The 22,432-nt window shown below is 42.7% G+C and overlaps 1 protein-coding gene across 19 annotated transcripts in view; it reads right to left on the bottom strand.

Annotated features, from left to right (window-relative positions):
* ASPRV1 (aspartic peptidase, retroviral-like 1) overlaps positions 1-22,432 on the bottom strand; it is a 212,607-nt gene that overhangs the window by 112,726 nt on the left and 77,449 nt on the right. For 13 of the 19 annotated variants that reach the window (XR_002342602.1, XR_002342605.1, XR_002342601.1 and 10 more), the window contains 2 exons: positions 11,363-11,465; positions 5,700-5,834 (listed from right to left, as the gene is read on the bottom strand). The gene's annotated coding sequence lies outside the window, so the exon portion shown is untranslated. Of the gene's footprint in view, positions 1-2,639; positions 2,733-4,921; positions 5,579-5,699; positions 5,835-11,362; positions 11,466-22,432 lie in introns of those variants that run through there. The other 6 variants (XR_002342613.1, XR_002342616.1, XR_002342609.1 and 3 more) reach the window with 3 other exon arrangements.

Genomic DNA, 22,432 nt, shown 5'->3' with positions numbered 1-22,432 from the left:
GAGAGCGATCTCCTCTGAGCCCGCTGGCATAATAAACGTGAGTTCTCCAACCCTCCGAGTGCTCGCTTGGTTTCTCGCTGGGTAAAAGAGCTGAGACACTGCAGCCACAGAGCTGCTGGAGCTGGTACACTACAGCCACAGGGCTGTCACTAGAGCTGATACACTGCAGCCTCAGGGCTGCTGGGAAGCTGCCGTAACACCCCTAGCCCTCCATATGCCACAGGAGAGGCCCTAGGAAAAAAAAAAAAAAAAAGACAAAAATAAATAAATACATAAATAAAACAGCCTTTTTCCATATGTTTTATTGGTCATTAGTATTTATTCTTCTGTGACTTTTCCAATTTTCTTTTTGTGCTTGCTTTATTCCCATTGATTTGTAAGAGCTTTGTGCACATTAGAGATACATTGAAAAGTTTTTTTAACCAGTTGACATCTACTTTTTATTTCATATATGGTGTTTGTTGTGATTTTTAAAAGCTAATCCACCAAACTTTCTTCTTTATGGTTTCTGCCTAAGGCATCACAAAAAAAAAAAAAACAACCTATTTTCTAGTACACATCACTTTAGCTTTTACGTAAAAAGCTTTAATCTATCTAGAATTTATTTCGCTAAAAGGTGACAGATTTTCTTTTAAATGGATAGACTTCTGTCCTAAACACTATTCTTCTCCACAGAAACCTAGGTTGGTTTCTGGACTTTCTAATCTATTCTGAGCTCTGCTCCCCATTAAGAATTCTTCTTTCCAATTAGATGAGTTTTTTCATTGCCCACAACAGATTTTATATAGGTTAAATATATAGTATATAAGTCACACATATATATTTACTTATATATATATTTATATAGGTTAAATATATATTAAATATAGATTGCTGCCTATATTTACATTGTTACCCTTGTCTGGAACATCCTCTTACCTTCCTTCCACAGATCCTTCAAAGCAAAACCATTTCAGGGGTAAGAAGAAGTAAATGCTATTTAAAACAAGAAATGCTTCCAAAAGAGAGAAGATAATGTATAAAAACACATACAAAGTTCTACGAATCCTTCATGTGGCTAAGAAGTAAATGAGGTTTTTATTCAGCAGAGCCCATCAGTGGACTCTGGATATACAGAGGTGAATTTGGGAAGGAAAAGAGAGTTCAATTGCTTTGCATAATAGTGTAAGAAGTATCTGGAGTGCTTAGCAGCAACAGAGTAAGGAAGGTTTGAAGAGGAAAGAAAGATAAGATTATAAGAGACCAAAGCAGTATACAAAAGGGTGATACTAATAGTGATAAACCCCTAATGGAAAGGTGTGCAAAGTACTTTAAAGGACAGGGATAGTCAGTGTTAGAATTCTAGTTGCTTATTTTGCTGCAAAGTAAATTACTCTCCATTACCCCAAACTTTATTAAAGTCTGCAGTTACAGACCAACTAATAATTATAAATACCTATAGACTGAAACCAAATAGTTGACTGGCTCTATTTAAGAACTCTAAATGCTTACTTCAAGCCCTCTTTCCACCTTCCTGCAAGTGAACTCACTCCCTGATCTTCACATGGTCTTTCAGAGAAACTGGCAGAAATGGACAAGTGCCATAGGCCAAGGCCCCTGGGGGGGTCCTTTGTGAGTGGAGAAATGCCATCTGCTAATGTTCAAAGAACATCGTATCTAAGGGAAAGGTCAGAAGATGTGCCTTTCTATCTAGTTTGTTTTATGATTTGCTCAGCCAACTGAATTAAGATCAGCCAACCAATGATCTCAGTCATAACAGTAAAAACATATACACCAGGGTCTCAAAAGTTTTTTGTTTTCGTATTTTTAGGGTCGCATCCACGGCATATGGAGGTTCCTAGGCTAGGGGTTGAATCAGATCCCAGCTGCGCCTGTGACCTATACCACAGGTCACGGCAATGCCGTGAGGGAGGCCAGGGATCGAACCTGAGTCCTCATGGATGCTAGTCAGATTTGTTAACCACTAAGCCACGACAGGAACTCCTTTTTTTTTTTCGGAAGTTCCCAGGCTAGGGGGCAAATCAGAGCTGCAGCTGCTGGCCTATGTCACAGCCACAGCAACGCTGGCTCCAAGCCTCATCTGAGGCATACACCACAGCTCACAGCAACGCCAGATCCTGAATCCACCAAGTAGGCCAGGTATTGAACCTGCATCCTCATGGATACTAGTTGGGTTCGTAACCCACTAGGCCACAATGGGAATTCCTTGAAAGGTCTTAATCAGGAGTCTGAGTGACTTCTATCTACTTCAAGTGGTCTTTTCTTACCTCGGCTGGGAATAACATACAGAGGAAGTGATTGGCTTCCTCCCTGGTCACCTACCCTGCCATATTTAAATGTTCTACCTGCAAGACTGCCCTACCCAGAACATGGGATTATCACTACTGAAGGGTTTAAAAAAATTATTATAGTTTGGACAGCCTATGAGCTGTAAGAAGAGGTATTTCATTGAAAAGTAGAAAATTTATGTCATACCCATTCCATAAGAATGAGCTCCGTGCCACTTGGCATTGATGCTCATATGGTAAATCGAAATCCTGAACTAGCAGTGAGATTTGAGACTAATGCTGAGATGAATAGTCCCAGAATGGGAGATGGGGTGCTCAAAATTGCTTGAGAAATCCTGGAAGAGGTCAAACCTGGATAAAGAAGCCTCAGAGAAGTCCTTCTTCCATGGATCCAGAAGCTGATGATGTCTGTGGCCATGATGGCATCACCCTATTCATCATTTCCTGTTTCAAGTGGAGGAAAAGGGAAGAGGATCTAAACATGGGAGTAAGAATGGAGAATCCCTACCTCCTTCCCTACCTTGAGCTCCACTCCAGATCAGGGCTGGCCTTATGCAGACACCCAGTAAGTAAACACATGGTCTGACTCCAGCAGAGAGATGTAAATAGCCAAGTGCTCAGTGGGCATCTGTTGAATAAAGGGCAGCAGGAGAGATTTCCTACCCCCTAAGAATTTTTTTCACTGTCACATTATCTTCACCTGAAACTTCTCCATTTGATGACCATTCCTTTGAGATAAAGCCTTGTGTGCTTCTCAAAACTGTGTTCCACCAAACACCATATTGTGAGATTTTAATAAATACTTCTTCAGCCAAAAAAAAAAAATGATTCTCCAGTTAAGTAAGTCTAGAAAATGTTACATTCTCTATCTCCCTTTTAGAGCTTTATAAATGTATATTAAAAGCTCTTTTTGAGGCAAAGGCAGTTGGAGAGCTAACATGAAATTCAGGATAAGGGCTTGACTAAGCCTAAGAGCCTTGTTCCAGAAGCATAGCTAGACAGACAAGCAAAACATCCAATTAGCGCAAAGAGTAGTAGGCAGAGTTCAGGGTGGTCAACACTGGAAGGTCAGCACATGCGCAAGACTCTACCTACTGAAGCCTGGCTGTAAGAAAAGGCTCTAGTATCGGAGAAGGTACCTGGCCTGAAAGGGGCCGGAAAGCAAAGGTCACAGCCCCTTATAAGGGGCTGACCTCAGGGTTATAGTTCTGTACAGAGTTAGGGGGTTCAGACAGGACAATTGGACAGAGCTTGAGCCCCTCAGGGAAAAGCCAAAATAAAGGTGAGATGGAGGAGATGCAGAGACTAATGGACAGAGTTTTTACCCAGGGCGGTGCCCAGGAGGAGTCCCTCCCTCCCGGGGGCACAGGCTCCAAAGTCCTGGTGATTAACAGATCCAGCTACATCACTACATTTTGTGTATGAGGCTGATTTAGCTGGAGAGAGGAGGGGGTACAGTACATCCAGAAATTTCCCAGAATTCCTTTGTAACTCAAGAGGTAAAGTTCCAGCACTGTCACTACTATGGCTTAAGTCACTATGACACAGGTTCAATCCCTGGCTCTGGAACTTTCACATGCTGCGGGTACAGTCACAAAACAAAAAAAAAACAGAAACCTCCAAAGAACTGTGCTGATTCCAGTAAGGAAGGAGGTCCAGACTCTGTCAAACTTTTGAAGGTGAAGGGTGGAGACCAAGTGCTCAGGTAATCCTCTAGGGAAATATGCTAGAATAAGTAAGAACATCAGAGGCCTGAATGAATCTAAAAGCCTGATCCAAAAGAAAATGCTTTGGACTTAGGGTAGAAATGTGGACAGAACAGAAGGTGAAGCCTAAGGGTTATGGGTACCCATTAACACAACTTTGAGGAGCTGGGAAAGGCACTGAGATTTGAGTTGTCTCTATTAAAGACTCCCTGGGGGAGGAAAAGATGTGAGAATTCAGATCACAAAAGCAGTTTGAGGGCACTGGTAAATGAAAGATGAACAGTCAACCAGGAATGAACTCAATCCAAAAAAGTTGAAGATCTGACTCACAGGTCAGATCTGATCTCACAGGCCAGCTGCCTGCTGGCACCTCTGGCTTAGTTATTGTGGCTCCATAAAGTTAGCGAACAAGAGGGAACTACACCTTTGTATAGATACCCCAAGGGCTTTGTCACTGCATTGGACGTGGTTTTACTTTCCGGTAAAGCCCTCCTCAGCATAGCTCATTGGGAAATCAAGACCAGAAGTTGCCCATGACCAGTGGCCCCTGAGGAAGTACCCTGCCCATGTTGTCATCAGTGGCCTTTTTTGCGCCACTATTCTACATCATTTCTGGGAAGCTGCCTCCTGCTTCCTAAGATCTGTGACGGTCTTGTCTGAGAATATCACAGCAAACCACACTCCAAGGTCCTACACTCCTTATTACATTCTGCCTGTCAGCTATTCTCCAGACAACACCATGACTGCATATCCATCACACTAGTAGGAAATCTCTCTCCTCAGCGTCCCCTCCCCTTTTTGCTATTTTTAGGGCCATACCCAAGGCATATAGAGGTTCCCAGACTAGGAGTTGAATCAGAGCTACAGCTGCTGGCCTACACCAGAGCCACAGCAACACCAGATCCGAGCCTCGTCTGTGACCTACACCAAAGCTCACGGCAACACCGGATCCTTAACCCACTGAGTGAGGCCAGGGATCGAACCCACAATTTCATGGTTCCTAGTTGAATTCGTTCTACTATACCACAATGGGAACTCCTCAGCACCCTCTCTTGAGTTCAAGAGCCTCCATCCCCACCACTCTCAGCTCCTTATCTTTCCTCAGGCAAAACTGTGAAGAAAACAAAGTGTTTCTTTAGGGGCTCAACTTTTCTTTTCAGGCCCTTTATCTCAAATTCAATGGTGTCTCCTTCCTATCCCTATGACTAGAGGCACAATGCTTTCTCCTCTCTGTCCCTGCCTTAGTCTAGTTCTCAGAAATCAATCTCATAAATTCATTTATACTTCTACTCACATGAGCAAAATGCTTCACAATCAAACTCTTTCCTGGAGTCTTCAATTTTCATAGGGTCTCAAAAGACTTAAATCAAGGGAAAAAATTTTCAGTTGTGGAATTCCAAGCAACAGCAAATGGTTAATGCAAATCTTTGAGGGCAGGACATATTCTTTGTGCCCCCTGAAATTATACCACTTGATAGACCAGGCCTGTCTCTTCTTATTTCATCACCTAACATCCTTAAGCAGTCTCCTCTCTCAGCCCAGAGGCCAGGCTCTCTTGGATATGGGTCAACACCACCATCTGGTCTTCCATGGAAAGGCAAAAGAGAGATACCTCTTGTTTACTCAGTAATAACTCACTGTAACAGTCACATAACAGGTGCCAATAGCTCCCAGTACATGCAGTAAGGCCACACTGCACTCTTACCTCTGTCCCCATCACAGCTTACTCCCCTGGAGAACATCAACAGATTTTATTTGGATAATAGGATTAGGCATCTTAAACAGTACATCAGAGTTACCAATGGTGTTCTCACATTGTGGGTTACACTGCTATGAATACCTAGAAGCAAAGAACAAAGGCTTTTATTAAACCTCCTCTATAGTCAACTGGTATCTTCCCTACATATGTTGTTGCAGTGTCTCTATACATAAAACCTAGAATTCTACAAAAAGGATGCTGTGGCTAAACACATCTCAACAAACAAAACTGTAAGGTAGAGAAAGATGGCAGTTCCCCATTTTTTCTTCTTTCCTGACCCTCCTTTCCAAAATCTTGTCAGAGACAGAAGAGCTCTACGGAAACAGCATGAATTGTGGAACTGGACAGACCTGAGGAGAAATAAATCCTAACTCAGCCTTTTATTAGCTGTCTGACCTTGGACAAGTTACATAGCTTCTTTGACTTTCAGCTTGCCCCAGCACAAAAATGGAGATGATACTTTATTGATTTGTATTATGATAATTAAATAAGAAAATACACAAAAATATCTGTATATATGCCTGGTTCTCCAGAGATGTAAGTTTTTTCTTCCCAATCTAGCTCAGCATGTCCCTGGTGCCCTTATGTTACTCTCTGGCTATCCAAGGTGTGTGCCCCACACAAACTATCCTTTCCTTTTCCTAAGCTTATCAAAGTACTCATCCTTTAGAAGAGCTGATATAATCACACTGATAAAAGGAAAGCAATTCTGATAAAATGAACTCAAGTAAAAAGTGGATGATATTGCTGGGATCGTGTTATTAACTCTGTGGGAGCTGTTTCTCTATTTAAAAAAAAAAAAAGGCATGAAAATTCAAATGAAAGGAAAGACATCTGGAGTTCCCATCGTGGCTCAGTGGTTAACAAATCCAACTAGGAACCATGAGGTGGTGGGTTCGATCCTGGCCTCACTCAGTGGGTTAAGGATCCGGCATTGCCATGAGCTGTGGTGTAGGTCACAGATGTGGCTCGGATCCCACGTTGCTGTGGCTGTGGCTGTGGCATAGGCCTGAGGCTACAGCTCTGATTTGACCCCTAGCCTGGGAACCTCCATATGCCGCGGGTGCAGCCCTAGAAAGACAAAACACAAAAAAAAAGAAAGAAAGAAAAGAAAGAAAGGACCTCTAATGATAAGATACTCCAAGAGCAGAGGGGACCAGTAGGTTGGCCTCTTTTCCTACAAGCACAGACTCTGCGCTGAAGAGGAGACACCATCAGAGCTACAGGATATCATCTCAGATTGCTGACTATCACACCTCAGATCAGCAAGTCCAGAATAGAACTTGGGAGCCTTGGGCTACCCCTTCTGCTCTGGCCAGCACACATCACTTCCTAAGCCAAGAAGTTATGGTGGTGCTTTTTTTCCTTACAGGTTTCCAACACTATTTTAAACTCTTTGGAATGGAGCAACAACAGGATTTGATTATAGTCATAGCCTTGGAATAGCCTATTGGAGGTCTGGGCTCTGCTTCCAGAATCACACCTTCCTTCTCTGAATGGTTTCAATAAGGCCCACCTAGGAGTTTCTGTTGTGGCCCAGAGGAAATGAATCCGACTTGTAATCATGAGGTTTTGGGTTCGACCCTGGCCTTGCTCAGTTGGTTAAGGATCTGGCATTGCCGTGAGCTGTGGTATAGGTCACCGATGCAGCTCAGATCTGGCATTGCTGTGTCTATGGTGTAAGCTGGCAGCTACAGTTCCAATTCAACCCCTAGCCTGGGAGGCTCCATATGTGGCAGGTGAAGCCCTATCCAGGATCATGGAAGCAGACTACAGTGACTAAAAATAGCCTAAATGTAATCACTTGCACAACATGCTATGCTGACTATCAACCACAATTCAGCATGGAAGTTCTCACTGTGAAGAACTCTTCAGCAGCATACATGCTCTACTTGGCTTTCCTAGCAAGCCCTCAGAGAGCCTGGGGCACTAGCCCAGGCTGGGCTCTCAGGAACGGTCTGGACACCACTGGGGGGGTGAAAGGGGCTGGCTAGCAGCTTAAGCAGGTGGAGTTAGGAGGAAATGAAGGTGAAATCCAAGGTGAAGGAGGGGCTGATCTAGGCAGATTATCCAAAAGCATGCGCTCAGGGAGACTGGTAAAGTAGAGACAATAACAACAAATGTTTTGGAGTTCTCTGGTGGCCTAGCGGTTAAGGATCTGGCATTGTCGATGCTGTGGTACAGATTTGATCCCTGGTCCAATAACTTCACCATGCCACAGGGTGTGGAGGAAAAAAAAGGTTTTATTTCATATTTATCCAAGTAGTCACCATGGTAAAAATCAGGATTTTGCTGGGTTTTTTTACACTTTGCTAGATTTCCTTATATTGAATGCTTAATATTGTTTTTGAGATATATACTGAGGGCTGAAATTATGAGGGACGTCATAATCTTTCTATTGCTTAGGCGTCAAAGTTTTTAATCTGATCCTTGGCTTAAGCAGTAAGCAAGGAAACCTAGGATTCCAAAACTTCAAGGTCACTATTTATTTCTTCATTTTTAGGGGCTAATAAGGGCCAAGTCTTTATTCAGTCCTGTGATACAGAAGCAAACAAAACAGATATGGTTCCTGAGGTTCCCAAAGCTCACAGTTCAGAGAGAGATGCTGAAAATAAGATAAGGATTCAAAGCAAAAAGTCTATACTGGGGGAGTTCCTGTCGTGGCTCAGTGGTTAACGAATCCAACTAGGAACCATGGGGTTGCATGTTCGATCCCTGCCCTTGCTCAGTGGGTTAACGACCCGGCATTGCCGTGAGCTGTGGTGTAGGTCACAGATGAGGCTCGGATCCCACGTTGCTGTGGCTCTGGCGTAGGCTGGCAGCTACAGCTCCGATTAGACCCCTAGTCTAGGAACCTCCATATGCCGAGGGAGCAGCCCAAGAAATGGCAAAAAGACAAAAAAAAAAAAAAAATTCTATACTGGAAAATAGGCAAGATTCTGTAGCCAGCAATGGGATACAGAGAGAGGAAACCTCTTCTGGGATGCCAGGAGAAGAGACCATGGGCAGACAAGGTGCTGTTCAGGAATATGGGCTGGGTCAGATAATGCTCTTATCCTCCCATTACCTTTGGCATGGGGGAGAGCCACTGTGGTGGGTTGAGTTAATCAACAAGTGACCAGGGCACTCATAGCCAGTGCTACCAGGAAGCTGCTCCTTCTCTGCTCACAGCCATGAACTGTGTGATATATGCCATGTGAGCTATGTGTGAGATCCTGAAAGCTCCAAAGAAAACTAAGACTTGAGTTGTCTACCGACAGGAATTCTAAGAAATACAGCAGGTCAGAAATGGGAAGCATAAAAACGATTGTCGGAAAAAGTTGGGTGACGCTCCCCTGAACTGTCATTGACACTTCTCTAATATTAAAAGGTAATGAAAAAAAAACCTGGAGTTCCCACTGTGGTGCAGCGGAAACAAATCTGACTAGTATCCATGAGGATGCAGATTCAATCCTTGGCCTCTCTCAGTGGGTGGGGGATCTCACGTTGCTATGGCTGTGGCACAGGCATGCAGATGTAGCTCTAATTTGACCCCTAGCCCAGGAATTTCCATATGCTGCAGGTGCACCTTGAAAAGCAAAAAAAAAAAAAAAAAAAAAGCCTAATTTCACCTGGAGGGGTGGGGGCAGGAAGACATCCACTAAAATGATCAGATTAAAGCCAGAAGCCCTCTGAAAGGCATGTCTGCTTTAATTTATTCTATCACTGTTCTGGAGGCTAGGAGTCCAAAATATAGATGTCAGCAGGGCCATCCCTCTGAAGGATCTACGGAAGAATCCTTCCTTGCCTCTTCCAGCTTCCAGTGGTTGACAGTAATCCCTGCCATTCTTTGTTTGTGGCAGCATATCTCTAATCTCTGCCTCCATCCTTACATAGTTGTCTTCCCTCTGTTTGTGTCTCCCTCTTCTTGTAAGAACACCAAGCACTGGATTAGGGCCCATCCTAATTCAGTACAATTTGATCACCATAACTTGATTACCTCTTACAAAGACCCTATTTCCAAATAAAATCACGTTCATAGGATCTGGACAGATGTGAATTTTTAGGAGGACACTGTGCAACCCAGTACAGAGCACCTATCACATAAAGAGTTTATATGTAAGGTGCTTAGAACAGTTCCTGGTAGATAATATATGCCATGTATAAGTTAGCTTTCTTCATTATCTCCGGCAGATAGTAACTGCATGGGATATGTGGACGCTCTGTCACGTAAGAATCATCCTCTCAGAGTTCCTGTTGTGGCTCAGTGGTTAACAAATCTGACTAGGAACCACGAGGTTGTGGGTTCGATCCCTGGCCTTGCTCAGTGGGCTAAGGATCCGGCGTTGCTGTGAGCTGTGGTGTAGGTTGCAGACACGGCTCAGATCCCGCGTTGCTGTGGCTCTGGTGTGGGCCGGCAGCTACAGCTCTGATTAGACCCCTAGCCTGGGAACCTCCATATGCCACAGGAGCGGCCCAAGAAATGGCAAAAAAAAAAAAAAAGAATCATCCTCTCTACCTTGAGTCAGAAGCAAGAAACTGGATGGGACACAAAAAGAGCAAATAAGGGCAGAGCTAGAACAATGGGTTTATTACCATTCAATACCCCCTCTACCAATACCCTATCAATACACCTAGGCTGGAGTAAGGAAATATCTGCTACAGTCACTTAATTTGTTTTTCGAACAGCACAGAATTTATCATTCCAAACAATGGCCCCTTCAAAGAGTCTCCAAATTAGGATCCACTTAGGAGGAGCGTCCAGAGACAGCAGAGAAACTGCACAGTGAGCACAGCAGGTTCATCACTTAGAGTTAACTGTGAGTTCTGATCCCAAGCTGCCTTACAAAGCACATCCATTCCTCAATTTAGCAAATGAATGGCTACTGACTGAATCCAAACATTAAATTCATTTAAATTTACACTCTAAAATGGAGATCTGTGATTTGCTATCACTAGCACAGCTTACTTTCAAATTAGGGGAGGGAAGACCAGATTAAAGGCATCTGCTCTTGCTCCTTCAATGAAGGCATTTAGGACACTACTGAAAAGAAATAGACCCAGATCTTCATATTAAAATAACTTTCTGATTTAAATTTAAGATTTAAAAATACACACCCAAAGAATTCAAAGAGAATAAGTAACTGTTTTTATAATCTTGAGGTAAGGAAACATGCTTTTTCTTAACACTGGTCTAGTAGCAAAAAAAACTATAAGGGAAGAGATTATCTTAACCACCTAAAAATGTCGAACTTGCAGATAAATTAAAAATTGCATAAACAAAGTTGAAAAACAAATGACAAACTGGAAACAATTCTGCCCATACACAACAGTCAACTTCAGCTCTTTCAAATTATTAAGGAAAATATTACTGGGAAAACGTGTGAAGGACATGACATGAATGAGTGATTCAAAAAATATATAGAGCTGTCAAAAATAACTGAAAAGATGTCTAATCTTTAATATTCAAAGAAATGTAAATTAAGTCACATTTACTGAGTGCCATGTCTCAGTTACTATTCAAAGCATTTTACTTGAATTAACTGGTTTATTTCTTATGAAACAGGTGCTATCATCATCCCTACTTTGCCAAAGATGAACCTAAGGGACAAAGAAGTTAAATGACTTACCCAAGGTCATATAGTAAGTGGCTGAGTCAGAATTCAGGCCCCATCAGGCTAGCTCCAGAGTCAATCTCCACTTCCATATTACACTGACAAGATCACATTTCACCTGTCAGATGGGGAAGACGGGAAAAAACACACAAGCCAGTGTTACTGATGATATGAAGAAACAGGCAACCTCACATGCTGTTGGTGTAAGTTAACATTTTGAAGGGTGTTTGACCCCATGAATCAACATTTTAACTCTGTCTATTCTTTAACTTAGCCATTCCATTTCCTAGAATTTGTCCTGAGGAGATATGCTGACAAATGTACAAAGATTATATACCAAGGTGTTTACTGCAGAATGTAAATAACAAAAATATTACAAATAAAAAACCCAATAGGCACACCAAAAATCCAACAAATTCATTCATCAACAAATACTTATTGAGCACCACCTGTGTACCAAGAACTGGTCTAAGCTCTAGGTAGAAAGCACTGGATTTAAAAAAAACAAAATCCTTATTTTGATGAAGCCTACATTCTAATGGAGGGTGTTAGGCAATAAACAAAAATATGTAGTACAATAAGTGGGGCTAAATGCTATAAAAGAAATGGAGAAAAGGGAGATAGGAAGGGAAAGGAGGTTGTTACAACTGTAAAAACGTCAGGGAAGGCATCACTGATTAGAGATGAGGCAGATTAAATACTAGAGAACAAAATGCACTACTGTATATCCACACATGGAAATACAATTCAGCCACTTATTCTATATTCACTGACATGAAAAGATGTCCACAACACATAATCAAATGAAAATGGATTCTCACCACACACAAAAAATAGATTAACTATGTGAGGTGATAGATGTGTTAACTATATTGTGATAATCAATTAACAATATATGTATATCAAATCATCACATTGTATACCTTAAACTAAAACAGTGTTATAAATCAATTATACCTCAATGAAGCTAGGATAAAAGTGAAAAATACAAAACAGGATTAAAGAATAATAACGGTAGTAAAGTATGATTCCATTGATATGAAATTACATGAATGTACCTGCTTATGCTTTCACTGGGAAAGAGGAACAACACAGAAAGAGACTGATAACACCAAGCAAGGGTCCAGGCTGACTGGCAGCTAAGTAGTACATGCACGTGTTTGTTCTTCCATCCACTCACTCATTCTCCTCCTCACACCTACACTTGTTCCAGAAAGGATTTCAAGACAGCAGCAAATCCATACACTCCCCACAAGTTCTTTAACTCTCCCCATACTCCCTCACCCTTTCCCCTGCTCGTCCCAGAAGCCAGTCATAGGGTGAAAGGGATAAAAGTTTAAGCTAAGTGGGTATAAGAAGGACGGCGGGAAAGACCCACAGATCTGGATGGGATTCCCCTCACTTCAGCACATGGAATCATACTTTACTACCGTTATTATTCTTTAATCCTGTTTTGTATTTTTCACTTTTATCCTAGCTTCATTGAGGTATAATTGATTTCAGCACGTGAGAAACATCCTGGGAGGCATATTTTCTCCCTACAGATCAGTAAGATTTGAAGCAAGGCTGATTTAGATTTCCTATTATACCACTTGCTAAACCCCAAATGCCTTGTAGGGTACCCAGGAGCAAGACTGGCTCATTCACAGGGAGGTGTACAAGCCACAGCAGGCCAGAACAATGCCCCTGGCACACAAGTGCCTCTATCTTCCTATAAGCAGAAAATAACAGAGCTGAGCCCTTTCTGCCCCCTACCTCATCCCTCACTCCATGCCTACACCCAACAAGCTATTCATCCTGTGCCACAACTACCCTAGAGGTTCAGACTTCCTAAGATTCTCAGTGTAGGTCCCTACCTAGAAAGTCGCCCAAGGTGATTAGCCATGTTAATACGATTAGAACATTTTTAGCTAGAATGAAATTTTGAGTGAACAGGGTCTAAATATATTTGCTTTCAAACATGTGGGAGCAGATTACACTCCTTGCTTGAGCATAAAGCCACAAACAAAAAATTGGCAACTTCCTAAAGGTGGACTCCATGTTACTATTCCCTCTTTCTTGAGCCTGATGATAGGAGTGGAGGCACACAAGTAGAGGCAGGGGATCTAGAGAAAAGATTTGACTATTTCACAATATTTCTCAAATACTCTGTCACCTGGTGAATACCTACTATAATGCCATGCCCAATGTTAAGAGCTTTCATATATTTACACCAAAAATGAGAGATTATTTTTATCAAACATTCATACTATGTGCTACTAAATTTAAGAAGCCTAAGGCACATACAGGTCCAGCTGCCCTGCTGACAGCTGAATACCCAAGCTTGAAATCAGATAGAGGATAGAAATCGGAGATTCTCTGCAAGGTTACAATGCATAAGTTTCACCATGTACTGTCAGGACACAGCCTCAAGGCCCTATTCCAGCTTCTGCTCTCTTTCCTGGGCTTTCAGCAGGGAATATCACACACACACAGACACACATACACATCCTCCAACACACTTAGTCTGCAAGTGGAAGAAATTCTTCACCAGTAAAGAACAGATGAGTGAATCAGAAAAACCAGGAGTTCCCATCATGGTGCAGTGGTTAACGAATCCAACTAGGAACCACGAGGTTGCGGGTTTGATCCCTGGCCTCACTCAGTGGGCTAAGGATCCGGCGTTGCCGTGAGCTGTGGTGTAGGTCGCTGTCACAGCTCGGATCTGGTGTTGCTGTGGCTGTTGCATAGGCCAGCAGCTGTAGCTCTGATTCGACCTGTAGCCTAGGAACCTCTATATGCCAAGGGTGCAGCCCTTAAAAAAAAAGAGAGAGCGCGAGAAAAGAAAAACCAAAGCAATTCTCTCTTGGAGTTCCTGCTGTGGTACAGCGGGTTAAGAATCTGGCATTGCCACAGGTCAGAGCTTTGGCTCAGATTTGATCTCTGGCCCAGGAATTTCCATATGCTGCAAGTGCAACCGGGGGGGAAAAAAAGCAGTCATCTCTTCAGCAGAGGAGTCTCTTTCTCCACTTCTCCTCTTCCTTGAATATGTAGTTATGGAGCAACTACTATTATGCTCATCACTACAGGATATAATCATAAGACATGCCTCCTGCCTTCAAGATATACTCTATTTAGGAAGACAAAATCAACACACGAGAAACATGTTATTGAAAAATGTGTAAGTGCAATGGAATACTACTTAGCCATAAAAAAGAACAAAATAATGCCACTTGCAGCAACATGGACGGAACTAGAGACTCTCATACTGAGTGAAGTCAGTCAGAAAGAGACAGATACCATATGATATCACTTATATCTGGAATATAACATACGGCAAAAATGAACCTTTCCACAGAAAAGAAAATCAAGGACTTGGAGAATAGACTTGTGCATGCCAAGAGGAAGGGGGAGGGAGCTGGGTAGATTGGGAGCTTGGGTTTAATGGATGCAAACTATTGCCTTTGGAATGGATTAGCAATGAGATCCTGCTGTGTAGCACTGGGAACTATGACTAGTCACTTACGATGGAGCATGGTAATGTGAGAAAATAGAATGTGTACATGTATGTGTAACTGGGTCACCATGCTGTACAGTAGAAAAAAAAACTGTATGGGGTAATAATTTAAAAAATAAAATAAATTAAAAAAAAAAAGAGGAGTTCCCGTCGTGGTGCAGTGGTTAACGAATCCGACTAAGAACCATGAGGTTGCGGGTACGGTCCCTGGCCTTGCTCAGTGGGCTAAGGACCCGGCGTTACCGTGAGCTGTGGTGCAGGTCACAGACGAAGCTCGGATCTGGCATTGCTCTGGCTCTGGCATAGGCCGGCGGCTACAGCTCTGATTAGACCCCTAGCCTGGGAACCTCCATATGCCATGGACACAGCCCTCAAAAAACAGAAAGACAAGAAAAAGAAAAATGTGTAGGGGGCTCAGTGGTAACGAACCCAACTAGTATCCATGAAAATGCGGGACTGATCCCTAGCCTTACTCAGTGGGTTAAAGGATCTGGCGTTGCCGTGAGCTATGCTGCAGGTTGCAGACATGGCTCGGAACCCACACTGCTGGTTGTGGCTATGCCATAGGGCGATGGCTACAACTCCAATTTGACCCCCAGTCTGGGAACTTCCATGGGCCGCACCTTAAAAAACAGACAGACAGAAAAGGAAGGAAGGAAGGGAGGAAGAAAGGAAGAAAGATGTATGTGTAAAACAGAAACAGATTCACAAAGAAGACAATCTAGTTACTAAAGGGGAGAGGGACAAATTAGGGATTAATAAACTATTATGTTTAAAATACACAAGCAACAAGGATATATTGCATAGCAAAGAGAATTATAGCCATTATCTCGTAATAACTTATAATGATGTATGAGCTGCAAAAATACTGAACCTCTATGCTGTTTACTGAAACTAATATAATATTGTAAATTAAATTCAATAAAAGGAAGAAAGAGCTCTAAGATTTCTAATGCAAGAGAGGTGCTAGTACAACAAATGGCAGGGTGAATGAAGTTAGACAAACAGTACACAGGTATCCTCAATTTCAGTCTTCCCTTTCCTGGATCTATTCTTAGGAGATATTTTTCACTTCAAGAAAAATCTCGGAGTTCCTGTCATGGCTCAGTGGTTAATGAATCCGACTAGGAACCATGAGGTTTCGGGTTCAACCCCTGGCCTCGCTCAGTGGGTTAAGGATCTGGCGTTGCCGTGAGCTGTGGTGTAGGTCACAGTCACAGATCCAATTAGACCCCTAGCCTGGGAATCTCATATGCTGCAGGTGTGGCCCTCAAAAGACAAAAAAAAAAGAAGAGAAAAATCTCAAATACAAAAATCCAAGGCATAAAACTGTGCATCATTCACTAGAAAAAAAGGATGCCACTGTTGTAAAGTTTAGAAATACCACTTAACCCGTCCCCAACCCCTGTTCCTCTTGCCCCATCCCCCCCAAATGTTTACATTCAACTTTTCCAGTTCTCATTTATAGGGTGAAGCAAAGCACTTTTTTTTTTTTTTTGCCATTTCCAGGGCCACTCCCGAGGCATGTGGAGGTTCCCAGGCTAGGGGTCTAATCCGAGCTGTAGCCATCGACCTACACCAGAGCCACAGCAATGCGGGATCCAAGCCACGTCTGCAACCTACACCACAGCTCACGGCAAAACCGGGTCCTTAACCCACTGAGCAAGGCCAGGGATCGAACCCGCAACCTCATGGTTTCTAGCTGGATTTGTTAACCACTGGGCCACAAAGGGAACTCCTAAGCAAAGCACTTTTTAAAAGGCAATATATTGACAGATGAATAGATAAACAAAATGTGGTACATACACAAAATGGAATATCATTCAGCCTAAAAGAGAAGGAAATCCTATCAGGTTATACATAGGGATGAATCTAAGGACAGTCTGCTAAGTGGAATAAGCTAGGCACAAGAAGATCAGAGTTCCCCTTGTGGCTCAACAGGTTAAGCACCCAACTAGTGGAGTTTCCGTCGTGGCTCAGTGGTGTAGTGCTGTGGTTCTGGCGTAGGCCGGTGGCTACAGCTCCGATTCGACCCCTAGCCTGGGAACCTCCATATGCCACAGGAGCGGCCCAAGAAATGGCAAAAAGACAAAAAAAAAAAAAAAAAAAAAAAAAAAAACCAACTAGTATCCATGAGGATGCAGGTTTGATCCCTGGCCTCGCTCAGTGGGATAAAGTATCCAGCATTGCCACAAGCTGAGGTGCAGATCATGGATGAGGCTCAGATCTGGCATGGTTGTGGCTGTGGCACAGGCTGGTGGTTATGGCTCTGATTCAGACCCCTAGCCTGGGAACCTCCATATGCTGTGGGTGTGGGCCTAAAAAAACAAACAAAAAAAGACACAAGAAGGTAAATACTATTTTACTTACATGAAGTATATAAAACAATTCCTAGAAACAGAAAGCAGAAGGGTGATAATAAGGGGTGAGAAGAAAAAAATGAGGAATTGTTTAATGGGTATAAGAGTTTTAGTTGTGCGAGATGAAAAAGTTCTTATGATCTATTGCACAACAATATGAATATACTTAATACTACTGAATCGTGCATTTAAAATAGTTAAAACACGAGTTCCATCGTGGCTCAGTGGTTAATGAATCCGATCGGAAACCAAGAGGTTGCGGGTTCAATCCCTGGCCTTGCTCAGTGGGTTAAGGATCTGGCATTGCAGTGAGCTGTGGTGTAGGTGGTGGACTTTGCTCATATCTGGCATTGCTGTGGCTGTGGCATTGGCCAGAAGCTGTAGCTCTGATTCGACCCCTAGCCTGGGAACCTCCACATGCTGAGGGTGCGGCCCTAAAAAGAATTAAAAAAAAGCAATAAGCAATTTAGCTCAAACCCTTGTGTATCAACTACCTGATCCTTCCAATAATCCAAAAGCCGTTTCTACACTAAAGAAGTAAGAATGCTAACAGATGATTTAAGTAATCCCAAAGATTACTTATGACCTTAATCCTGAACTACTTGGGAGTCCTTTATTATACTCCACCCACTATCTTGATTCTCTAGGTTTTAGACCTACTGATTCAGCAGCTTCCTGTTTCACCTTTGCCTCACCTTATCCCCAAGGCCTTTTGTTTCCTTCCTTGCTTAGGACTGCACTCCACTCTCAGTTATTCTGCCACCAGCCACTCTGCCTAGATCCTCAACTTTGATCTTAGGCACTCATGCCCCCTTCATGGGCAAGTCCCCTGCAAGGCCTACCTTGATTTTATAAAGATGTTCCAAATAGAAACAAGCATATTAGATGATTCATCCCAGCAAACACTGGAATCATCAAAGATGGACTATAGAGAATGACAGTGAGACAGGCCAAATGTCTAGAACTCACCCTGACACTCTAAGGCACAATTTTTTGGTCTTTTCTAGGGCCACACTCATGGCATATGGAGGTTCCTAGGCCAGGGGTCTAATCAGAATTGTAGCCACTAGCCTATGCCAGAACCATAGCAATGTGGAATCCGAGCCGCATCTGCGACCTACACCACAGCTCACAGCTATGCCACTCCTTAACCCATTGAGTGAGGCCAGGGATTGAACTCTCAACCTCATGGTTCCTAGTTGGATTCATTAACCACTGAGCCACGATGGGAACTCCATAAGGCACACCTTCTTAATCCTCAGGTGATACCCCTGGTAATCTATCCCTCCTACACACCACCCCCACCTCAAGGGATCCTTCTATCCCACAGCAGCTAGAACTAAGAATACATGGTGAGCAAGATATAAGGCTTTGTCTGATAGAATTTATAGTCTAAAGGAAACAGACAATTCAGTAATTATAATACGTATGATAGTTAACGGCAAAGCATGTGAAACTGGAAGATTAAGAAGGCTGGTCAGGGAGTTCCCAGGGTGGCACAGCAGAAACAAATCTGACTAGTATCCATGAGGATGCAGGTTCAATCCCCGGCCTCGCTCAGTGGGTTAAGGATCCGGCTTTGCCATGAGCTGTGGTGTAGTTTGCAGACACAGCTTCTATGTGGTGTTGCTATGGCTGTGGTATAGGCCAGCAGAGCAGCTCTGATTCAACCCCTAGCCTGGGAACTTCCATATGCACATGCCATAGGTGCAGTCCTAAAAAGCAAAAAAAGGGGGGGGGGGCAGCTAGTCAAGTGAAGTTATACCTAAGATGACACTTGAAGCATTGAAAGAAGATACCCAAGCAGTGGCAAGGCATTTGAGGAAGAATGTTCTAGGCAGAGGAAACAGCCTATGTAATGACCCTGCAGCAAGGAAGCATATCTGAAGAGATGAGATGAGCCTGAGAGGTGGGGAGGTCAAGATAGAGTGTGCTGGGGCAGATGATGCTGGAGAAACCAAGAAGGCCCTCATAAGATATAGGAGGCTGTTTTATCATTCACTTAACAAGTATTCATTGAGTGCTTACAATGTGCCAAGCATTGTCCCATGTGCTAGGAATACAACAGTAAATAAACAGACAATATGCCTGTTCTCAGACAAGTTACGTTCAACTGGGAGAGACTATAAACAAGTACGTGACTAAAGTAGAAAAATATCACATACCAGAGTTACCATCATGGCTCAGTGGTAATGAAACCAACTAGGATCCATGATGACAGGGGCTCAATCCCTGGCCTCGCTCAGTGAGTTAAAAGGATCCGCCACTGCCGTGAGCTGTGGTGTGGGTATCAGACATGGCTCAGATCTGACATTGCTGTGGCTGTGACGCAGACTGGCTGCTACAGCTCCAATTGGAATCCTAGCCTGGGAACTTCCATATGCCACAGGTGCAGCCCTAAAAAGGAAAAGAAAAATAACACACATTGATAAGCTATGCAAAGAACTAAAGTAGGTGATGTGCTAGAAGGTATGAACGTGGGTGGTTACTTTAGATTCACTAGGTGATCAGGAGAAGGTCTCTCTGAGGTGATGACATTTAAAAGTAGGTACCAGAGTTCCTGTCATGGCTCAGTGGAAACGAATCTGACTAGCATTCACAAGGATGCAGTTTTGATCCCTGGCCTCGTTCAGTGGGTTAAGGATCCAGAGTTACAGTGAGCTGTGGTGTAAGAAGCAGACACGGCTTGTATCTGGTGTTGCTGTGGTGTAGGCCAGAGGCTACGGCTCCAATTCAACCCCTAGCCTAGGAACCTCCACATGCCACAGGTGTGGCCCTAAAGAGACAAAAAGACCAAAAAATATATAAAATTAAAAAAAATAAAATTAGGTATCTAAATAAAAAGGAAACTGCCATTCAAAGATCAACAGAAAAGGAATTCTAAGAGGTGGTAATAGTACACAGGTAGTAAAGCCCAACAGAAGGATCACTAAAGATTTTTTAAGCAGAGAGAATGAGATCATGATCATCCTTTTTTTTTTTTTTGCCTTTTCTAGGGCCACACCCTCAGCACATGGAGCTTCCCAGGCTAGGGGTCAAATCGGAGCTATAGCTGCTGGCCTACACCACAGCCACAACAACTTGGGATCCAAGCCACATCTGCAACCTACACCACAGCTCATGGCAATGCCGGATCCTTAACCCACTGAGTGAGGCCAGGGATCGAACCTAAAACCTCATGGATCCTAGTCAGATTCGTTAACCACTGAGCCACTATGGGAACTCCGATTGTCCTTACATTTTATAAAAATTACTCTGGCTGCAGTATGGAGAATGAAATGGAGGTTAAATAAACTCAAGACTGGAGTCAGAGATGAGAATAGATTATGTATACTGAGATGAGGAAGAAAAAACAACACGATAACAGCTAACACTCACATTGCACATACTGACCTATTCTTCCAAGTATTTTACAAATATTAATTCATCTAATCCTCACAAATACTCTATTTTATAAATTAAGAAACTAAGGTGCAGGATAGCAGCAATGAAGAAAAAAGCAACTGGATCCAAGAAATATTGCGGAGGAGTTCCCGTCGTGGTGCAGTGGTTAACGAATCTGACTATGAACCATGAGGTTGCAGGTTCCACCCCTGGCCTTGCCAGTAAGCTGTGGTGTAGGTTGCAGATGTGGCTTGGATCCCATGTTGCTGTGGCTCTGGTGTAGGCTGGTGGCTACAGCTCCAATTAGACCCCTAGCCTGGGAACCTCCATAAGCCATGGGTGTGGCCCTAGGAAAGACCAAAAAAAAAAAAAAAATCCCAGTGGAGCTGTCCATGTTAACAGTTGGATATTCTGGTCTTGAGAGAAATTTGGGCATCATCCATGTGTAGATGCTAAGTGAAGCTGTCAGAGAGGTTGACATCACCTAGGGAGAATGGGAAGAAAAAAAGAAAGCCTAGGAACAGAATGCTGACATTTAAACACAAAAATAATTGTGGCACAGCAGGCTAAGAATCTGACTAGTATCCATGAGGATTCGAGTTCAACTGCTGGCCTTGCTCAGTGTGTTAAGGATCCAGCACTGCTGTGGGCTTCAGCAGAGGTCAAAGACACAGCTAAGATCTAGCGTTGCTGTGGCTGTGATGTAGGCTAGCAGCTACGGCTCCAATTCAAGCCTAAGAACTTCCATATGCTAAAGGTGTGTGCCCTTAAAAAAAAAAAAATTTAATAACAACAAAAAACTGGACATACCTTAATGACCCTCAATAGGAAAACAGGTAAGTAAAATACAGTTATCTAATCTACGAAATATTATATAGTAACTAAAAAGAATGAGTTACTATATTATATAGTAAATAAGAAAAATTAGTTTTTAGTTATATAGTAACTAAAAAGACTGATTCTTGAGAATTCTTGACGATCTTCTGTGGCACTATCACTGCAGTGACCTGGGTTGCTGTTGTGGTACAGGTTCAGTCCTGGCCAGGGAATTTCCATATGCTGCGGGTACAGCCAAAAAAAAAAAAAAAAAAAAAAAAAGAATGAGAAATATCTAAGTATCTTTATATACCAACACAGAATATTGTCAAAGCACATTACTGAATCAAAGAAAGAAATGTAAGAATGAAACATAAAGAGTTCCCATTGTGGCACAGCAGAAACAAACCCAGCTAGTATCCGTGAGGACACGGGATCCTTGCTCAGAGGGTTAAGGATCTGACATTGCTGTGAACTGCGATGTAGGTCAAAGATGCAGCTCAGATCTGGCGTTGCTGTGGCTGTGGTGTAGGCCAGCAGCTGTAGCTCCGATTCAACCTCTGGCCTGGGAACTTCCACATGCTGCAGGTGCAGCCTTAAAAAATAAATAAATGAAAAATAAAACATGACCTCATTTGTATAAATAAATAAAACACAAAAATGGCACTTTAAATGTTTTCTGGGTTCATGCATATAGGTAAACACATACAAAATCTGGGAGGGACATTCTAAACCACTAACAGGTTAGGCTGCCTCTGGGAATACAGAAATAATTGAAATAGAGGAGGGGGAAAGCAGGAGTGTTTAAAATGCTACAATGTTTTTTTTTTTTAGGTTATATATTACTATGTTCTCTGTAAAATTAAATATCAATTTCTCAAAAAATAATGGGAATTTCTGTACCTTCTCAATTTTGCTGTGAACCTAAAACTGCTCTAAAAAATAACTCAATTTTGAAAAGTGAGTAAAAGAGGAAGCCTACAAATTGGGACATCCTTTGCTTCAGACATAAATTTTCTGTTTCTTCCA

Source organism: Sus scrofa, chromosome 3, assembly GCF_000003025.6.
Source record: "Sus scrofa isolate TJ Tabasco breed Duroc chromosome 3, Sscrofa11.1, whole genome shotgun sequence".
NCBI lineage: Eukaryota > Metazoa > Chordata > Mammalia > Artiodactyla > Suidae > Sus > Sus scrofa.
This window is presented reverse-complemented; position numbering and strand designations above follow the sequence as displayed.